This window comes from Pinus tabuliformis, chromosome 9 (assembly GCF_031772625.1).
Source record: "Pinus tabuliformis cultivar Carrire ecotype Pingquan chromosome 9, CPIR1, whole genome shotgun sequence".
NCBI classification, from domain to species: domain Eukaryota; kingdom Viridiplantae; phylum Streptophyta; class Pinopsida; order Pinales; family Pinaceae; genus Pinus; species Pinus tabuliformis.
In genome coordinates this window covers 784,281,489-784,290,292 of record NC_142307.1, presented here as the reverse complement: position 1 = coordinate 784,290,292, position 8,804 = coordinate 784,281,489, and positions in this window count along the sequence as shown.

Genomic DNA, 8,804 nt, shown 5'->3' with positions numbered 1-8,804 from the left:
TAGTAATTTTTCCCATCATGATATCTGTAATTTTCCCTACCAGGTGAATCCTTCTGGTATCTCTTGGTTTCCTTCCTGGTCTTTTAAGACTCAACTCCTTTATTGTTTTTTCTAGAATAGGAATCTATTTAATGGCTTGTAACAAGGGAATCTTGATACAGAAATTCTTCAATTCATCTAGAAAATTATAGTCAGGCAACCAAATTTGTTTTTCCACTCCTTTGTCAATTTGTAATCTTTCAGGAAAAGGAGGTGTGGATAAAGATGCAAGTTGCTCAACTATGGGAGTTGTGGGGGTTAATTCTTTTTCTTTTTCTTTTTGAGTGTTTGGGTTTTGAAGAGATGCTTCAGAACCATTATTGGCTTCAAGAGACTCTTCCTCAAGAATGCTTTGCTTTTGAGCATTTATAGAAGGTTTATCTAGGACTCTACCTGATCTGAGTTGTACTTCATTGAGAGGAACAATCATATAGGTAGGAAATTGTTGACCTTCCATCATGTAAGCATTTTGAGGGTTTTTATTATTGGGGTTTGGCAATGGCTGAGAAGGAAGTTGAGTTGACTTCTGTTGAAATGGAAGCAAGAGTTGAGAATTTGGGTTCTGTTGAGAAGGTTGTTGTTGTTGTGGAAATGGCAATGATAACTGTGGATTTTGATTCGGAAGTTGTGGAGCTTGTTGGTTTTGAAAAGATGGAGGATATTGGTAAAATTGAGCAAATCTCCCATAAGGATTTTGCATACCTTGTACCCATGATTGAAAAGGATTTTGAGGTTGGGACCAAGGTTGTTGCCAAGGATTCCAATTTGGTGGGGGTTGAAAATTCATTAGAGTTGCTAAACCCCTGATTTTGTTGCCCCTGCCAAGGTCTCCTTGCAACAAAACAGAGAGATTCGATTGTATTTGGATCTTCTTGAAAGATAGCTTTGAGCCCAGGAATTGAAGGACAATCCTTGGTCTCATGATTCTCTGAACAAATTACACATGTTTCTACAACTTTTGCATCCAATGGAAATTCCCTTAGAGCATTTTTCTTCCTACACTTTGGGCAAAAGATGGCCAAAGCCTCAACTTCTGCTTTCTATTTATTATGAATCTTAAGGGTGTCTAGTTGCTCACTAAGACTCCCTAAGATATCAGTTTTGAATTCATCAAGCATGTTGCCAATCTCAGCCCTACTTACCGATCCAGTTGCAGATTTATTTGCTCTGATGAGAGAAGGATCTCTAGGCCCTTTTTGAGTTTTAGATTTCCCCCTTGAGAGATGGACACATAATTCTGCTATATCAGAAAGTGGAAGTTGAGATATATCTCCTTTCCCCATCATGTTCAAAATATCTATCCATTCATCTCTAATGGCTTTTAATAGAAGGGCTTTCAAGGTCTCCTCATCTAAGTTACTCATTTTTGCTCTTTTCAGGTTGTATTGAAATCTTTCAAGTAACTCCTCCAAGTTTTCATCTTCTTTTTGCATCATTTTGAATACCTCATCCTTGTGATTGGTGGGCATACAATAGTCCAGGTACCTATCCAAAAATGCTTGTTTCATATCATTCCAAGACCTAATGGATTGAGTGAGTAATCCCATGAACCATTTCAAGGCTGCTCCTTTCAATGTTGAAGGAAACAATTTGAGTTTTTGAGAGTCGTCCAAATAATCATAAGTTCGACACACTACCTCAAACTCAAATAGAAATGTTTCAGGGTCCTCATTCCTAAACCCATGGAAGTTTGGGAGGACAGATGGTGAGATGTTTTTCATTGTGGCTCGGGAGTCCTCATCAACTATAGGAAACCCGAATGAGTTATCCCCATCCCTATTTCCCCCAATGTTACCTCTACCTCCTCCATTGTTTCCTCCTCCTCCTCTACCTCTACCTCTACCAAATCTAGTTGCTCCTTCCTCTGTCATGATAGTTTCCCTGGAGACTTCAGAGTCTTCTGGTTCCTCTACTAAGGGTGTATGAGAAGGAATTTCTCCCTCTTTTTTAGATGATTCTACTTCTTCTATTACAATTTGTCTCTCTCGAGAAGGAAGGAAAGGATCTCTTTCTAGTTTAGATTCGATGGAAGGTATGGGAGAGTCGGCTCCTGCCTCTTGAATTCCAGGAATCCTAGGGCTAGGAGTGTAAGTTGGAGATGATGGAGGTGTCTCTTGTCTATTCCTTGAAGTAGATGGAGTTGTAAAAATCGAACTTTTGGCTCTAGCTAAAAACCTTCCCCTAGAATCTCTTGCTCTATGCATGTCATTTTTATTTTTATTTTTCTTCAAGTCGGGCTAATAATTCTCTTTCTGATCTTCCAGGTCACTCTAGGTGCAAGAAGAGAGCATACTCAAGAAACTATTAAACCAATAACTTTCTCTTTTCTGATCCTCCAGATCACATTAAGTGCAAGAGGAGAGCATACTTTGAGAGGTTATCAATTTTCCTTCCTTGAAATTTTCTTATTTTTTTTTTAGAAATTGGCTACCTAATTTCACTTCCCCGGCAATGGTGCCAAAATGTTTGGTCAATTTAGTGAAGTCTAAATTGCAACTTTTAAATGTCAACTCGGGGCTCGTAAGCTGATGAAGTGAGGTGTACTATCTGTACTTAGATAACCATTTTCTAATCTTTTGTCGTTTTTAGTTTTTTTAGTTTGTTTTCAAATGTATCTTTCCTACTGTGATGTGATGGAAGTGTAATAAAGCAAGTGAAATGTGGATTGTGGTGATCTCTAAATGATTTCTCAAAACTTAAAGAGTATTCTACAAGAAATCTTGAACAACAATTGCAATAAAATCAACTCGTAAAGGAAAATAAAGACATCAAATAAAAGACTAATGACATCGGCCCAGTATCTCTGCTGCTGAAACGAAAAAGAAATCTACATTAAATCCAACTAAAAGTAAGAACAACTATCTCACACTATTTCAACTCTTCAACTTAATCTTCTCTATGGAAAGATACCATGAAATGTTAAGCAATGTGAAATCTAAGTGAAACTACATAAAAGACTAGTCACAATACTTTAACTTTTTCTTAACCTTGGCCTTTCAGCTGAATTTATCATGTAAGAAACAGTTATGAACAAGTCAAGTAATGTGAGTTCTAAAGCAAACTAAATCAAGCTATACTAAATGATATTTTGGCTCCCAATAAAGTTATTTGATTATGGAAAAGGAACCATCAATAGATGAACAACTTGATATCTAAGAGCAGAAAGTAAATTTGCAAGCTAAAGAAATTACAGTAAGGAAAATCAAAACTGCAAAACAATGAATGCCAGCAACATAGACAAGACGATCACGCATGCCACTAGTTATGAAAAGAAAAGAAGGAAAACTGTCTCGGGCTTGCCTAAGAAACCTGCATAACACACTGATCAGTCATGAACATAAAAGTGCAGAAATGTAAATCAACAGAAATCAACGTTTATGTACAGCTAATATACATGTTGAAAAGAAATAAAAACGCAGCCATTAAAAGACATCTGTACAGCTATTATACATGAAACAAGAAAAAGAAATGTTGGAAATTAAAGGTTACTGTACAGGGCTTCAGAAAACAAGGGCCCTCTGCCTACTTTAGCCGGTTCAAGGAGTAGTTACATGCTTAAATGTAAAACAGTCTTCTCATGTATTAATAGCAAATGTAAAGTACAGTGGGGAGCTCAGAATTACATACAAAATGATTACCAAACGACTAACTCTACAGCATTCAAGGACGCTTTATTTATAAGTAGAAAAGCAAACTACTTTAACGAAATCTATGCTATTCAACCAGCTGTTTAAAACACGTGAATCCTCTGTGTCCTCGGATCTAGGTAACTGTCATCGTGTTCATTCAATCCGGGGAATATGGATGTTGGATTCGTGCTTCTAGATTATCTCCATGGCTGAGGATGATGCCACCTAGCTTCACGTGCCCAAAAACAGAGCAACGCAGAGCTGTGCCACCGCTGAACACTTCTGTTGACCGGTATTTGCCTCCTTGTTGACCGCGAGCTTTTATGGTTGTTCTGGGTGATCTGGAGGGACACGTACCATGTCCTCGACCCTTGGAACTTGCCCATGTGGCTCATCTTCTCGGAGGACACCTGTATCATATCGTTTAATAAAACAGCTGCAGAATCCTGTGTTGGCTGTAGAAACCTGGATCAGCTGCGGAAACCTGTGTTGGCTGCGGAAATGCACCACACTGAACCAAAATTCTAAACCAAACAACAGTCACTTAGCATAGTTAGAAAATCATGTAAAAAGCCCTAGAATACAATGATTTAATCAACTAGGTGGATGAAATGAGTGGAAAAAGGAGGAAATGAATGGGAAAAGAAGGCTGAGAGGTGTATGGGAAGGTACAGGTTCAAGGCTCTACAGTCACCACTCAACTGAGTGCACCATCATTCAGAGGGTTGTCATCACCACGCCAAGTTTCACTGTGTCATTTTATGCCTTGTTCATGCTTCAAGTCTGCTTAGGTAAAGTTCAAAGGCAATTTCTCTTAGATGGTCAAACCATGAGAAAAACTTGTATCCTAATGTTCATACACCTTCCCCTATCCTTAATGTACTTTATTAAACACTTCCCATCACTGAGATCCTCATTTTTACACAAACCCTAGTTTCTTGCTACAACTTGGCCATTTTCTAGGCTAGACCTGTGTTTTTCCCTTTTGGACCCCTTCTCCTCACTCAATCTTTGAAATTCCACTTTCCCCTACTTCCCAAAATTTTTCATGAATTTAGAAGCCCCTTATCTCCTTCATTTCGTTTCATTTCAGCAAATCCACACATCGTGGTAGGTTTTACTCAAATGATGCTTCTGAGCAAGGAAAGATGAATTTGGAAAAAATGAGAGATTTTTTCTTCAGGAATAGGCCAAGGAAGAAAAACCTCTTTTAATTTTTACACAGGTGTCATGGTTTTAGAGAAACGTCAAAAATACAGTTGCCTCGGGAGACTTGATGCACCTCTGAAGTGATCTTGGGAAAATCAAGCTTTCTCCTAGCTTGGTTGGCGAAATTACTTGCTTGATGAGTGAAATGATACCTCGATAGAAGGATATTTCCAATGAGCTATCATGAGATCGATTTGGAGTTGAGGAAGCCCTTCAAAAGTTGACTGCAACAACACTCTGCCTTTAGGCAACCTCATTTGGCACATTTTGACCAGTCTTGGGAGATTTGATTTTTGACAAAGCAAATAAACTCCAAATTGAAACATTCCACTTGGCTTGGCAAGTAGACTCAAATACCTTTCCAACGAGCTATCTTGGGCTTAATTGTGACTTCACGAAGTGCCTAAAATTCATCTCCAAAGTGGCACAACACATAGAGAATCAGGCGGGGCGCATAGAGGATTTTTGCCTATTTTTCACTGTACATCTTAGAAATTAGCCCAGTTTTGACCAGTTTTGCTTTTTGATGTTACTCTTGATCTTTCATGATGCAATTTGATAACCATGATGTAATATTGCCACATTTTTACTTGTTCTAAAGGATTCATTCACTAAAAAGTGAAAATTAAATGAATGAATCAGTTTCCTAGCATATAGGGGCAAGTTGTTTGATTGCCTAGATTTCAGTTCCTTGTCTAGAATTGGTTCAAACAACTCCTAGAATGATGAGCTCGACCCCTAGAGGCATGGGAAGGATTTAGGCTTGTCTATATTATGTAATTTCTCAGTCATTTTCAGGGTTGGATACTTGGGATTGCTTGGCACACCATTGTACATTTCATTTCTGCATTTTTGGCTAAGGAAAGACCAGGGTTTTGCAGCACTTGTTGGGATCCATGTGGCTCTGTGTTTTGATGGTGTTTTTCTCTAAGTAATTGTAAGTTCACTGATGTTTATGTGTATCATTTTCCCTTCTCTTTTCTTCTGAAATTAAACAAATGAGTGATTGAGGTAGAATTCATTGGACTGCTGTGCTTTGCCTTGAAATTTTGTTTAATTTTACATGTTTTCATCTGTTTGAGGAGGACTCTTGAGACTTTCTTGCCCTCCTTATCCCCTCACCGGTTTGATCCATCCATTCATTCAATCCAAAGCATCAAAACGATTGCCTTCCTTGCCCCAATCAGAACTCTACAAAAACTAGGCCTCATCCCCGGACCCAAAATTTGCCTGTCCCTTTTTTCCAACAAAACCCTTAAAAACTCAAATCAAATCCTTGCACTTCATACCTAGCCTAAGATCAGTTGTTAAAACAGTCATCTCAAGCCCCATCAATTATCTTTCGTTGAGATTGACCCGGAGAGAGCCCTCTCCTGTCCTCGTATGGCTAGCTACGAGGCTGAGCGTGGTTTGATGTGGACCTAGAACCTTGTCTTTTTAGCCTGAGGCAAATCTAGGCTCTAATAGGTGGGATACTTTTAGACTGTGTTCGAAAATGTCTCACCGTGGTAAGCCACTGGATGCCCCTACTAAGTAAGAACTACAGGCGTCAGTGGTCTATGGGGATGATTGTTTCCTCCCCCAGAATGTAATGATTCCATTGATGATAGGCCTTCATAATGGAATACATTTCTTTGTCATAAGTGGGATACTTTTAGACTATGTCTAAAAATGTCTCACCGTGGTAAGCCACTTGATACCCCTACTAAGTAAGAACTACACCAATAGCATAGTCGGAGGCATCTGTATCAATCTCAAATGGTTGCTCTAGGTTTGGTAATTTGAGCACTAGTGCAAAGTAGAGGCTCTGATTTGACTTCGCAAATTCCTTCTGTTGGGTTTTAGAATAAAATAACTTTTCTTTCACTTCACCTTTGGTGAATTGAATTAACGACCAAGTGATATGAGACAACGACAACACAAACTTGCAGTAGAAATTGGCAAGGCCTAGAAAGTTGTGAAGCTCTGTTAGAGTGGATGTGGATGACCAATACTTAATGACTTTTATCTTGGATGGGTCCACGTACACACCCTATTCATTAATGATGTACCCAAATATTGAAGTTGGGTCATGACAAACGTGCATTTCTCTAGATTGGCACACAACTTGTGTTTTTGTAGGGTTTGGAGGACCTATTGAATATGGTGAATGTATTGGTGAAGGGTTCCAAGATGTCTTCCATCAATCCCATTAAGGTTGCAGGGGAATTTGTCAACCCGAAAGGCATGACCAACCATTCAAAAAGCCCCTCCTTAGATTTGAAGATAGTCTTCCACACATGGTGATAACCGGAATTCAAGTCAATCTTGCGCAAGTATTTGGCCACCTTGAGCTGGTCGAGAATGTCATCAATCTATTTCATTGGGTACCTATTCCGGACAGTGACCTTGTTCAGTGCCTAATAGTCAATAGTGAGTCTCGAGGTCCCGTCTTTATTCTGTACCAATATAATCGAGCTCCCACCGGGTGATGAGCTTTTTATAATGTGCCATTTCTATAATACCTCTGAAATATGCCTCTTGATCTCATCATTCTCCAAAATAGAGCGTTGATAAATCGGTCCATTAGATAGTGGTACAACTGGGGCAATATCGATGGAATTCTTAACCTGACAGTGTAAAGGTACCCCCGTAGGTGAGGCAAAAATGTCCTTGTACTCCTCCACGACCTCGTCTATCTGTTGTTGTACAAAGGAACCATATTTGGAAGTTGAGGTCATAATCTTCTTCTTGCCCTGAGGGAAAATCATAAGGAAAAAAAATTCCTGGTCTAGATCAAATAATCTTAGTCCATTGCATTGCAGAGATCAAAGAGATGGTGGTAGGTGGGGCTATCTCTGATATCCTTTATAACTTATTGTAGAAAGTAACAATCACAGAACAAGGTCTACACTAATATAAAACATGATGCTTCCACAAGTATGTTTTTCCTAATAATACATCACAAACTTCAAGAGGAGCAACATCACAGAGTACCTCACACGTGAAGGGCTTGATGCTGTAGGGAAGGTGGCACCTCTAGGACTTAGTTTTAGTAAGCCCTCTTGACACATTATTTCACAAGAAGACCTCAACACAAGCCTTAGGAACACCTATGACTAGATGACATCAACATTTTAGCCCTTGTAATAAAGATTTATCTATTTGGACATTCGTTACTAGGTCAGCCTATGACCTAGAGCTTTATTGTACATTATTTTACAATTTTAGGTGATATTTAGGCATAATACTATTTAGTAGGAATTATTTATATTGTTTATCATCCCATTGTGATAAATCATCATCCAACTTGTTAATATTAGCCCTATTTGAGAACTTGCACTTGTTTCTTGTGGGTAATTTTGGAGATGCTTGGATGCATTTCGATGTATGTAAGTTTATTTTCAAATTATTTTGAGCTATTTCTTGGTCCAATGGAAGGATATATTGCATGTTGTATTTTAATTGGAATCCACGGTTGAATATTTTTTTCTTCAATGCTTAATGCGTAGAGCTATTCATTCTAGGTTAAAATTTTATGCCCTAATTTATTGAAGATCAAGTTTTTGAAGAATATCTTGATGAATGTTGTATGCATTACTCATTATAACATGTAATGAATGTCCCTAGTGGAGTACTTCTTGTTCTTTTCCATCAAATTCCATTATTTTATTAAGTAGGTAATTATTGGAATTTTGATAACTAGGTGCTCAGGTGAAAAATTAACACCCCATTTTTAACTTATTTATTTCAAATAATGAGGACTCTTTTTGTAAATTTTGGCTAGAACACCTTTTAATATTTTCTTTTGGTTAAGAGTCCTACAGTTTTACCAATTTTTATTTTCTTCGGGTTTTTCTTTTAATTACTTCACTGTGTTCCACTTTTCACAATATTTCCATCGGTTCTTGTTTCATCTCATTTGGTTGCACAATTTACAAATGATGT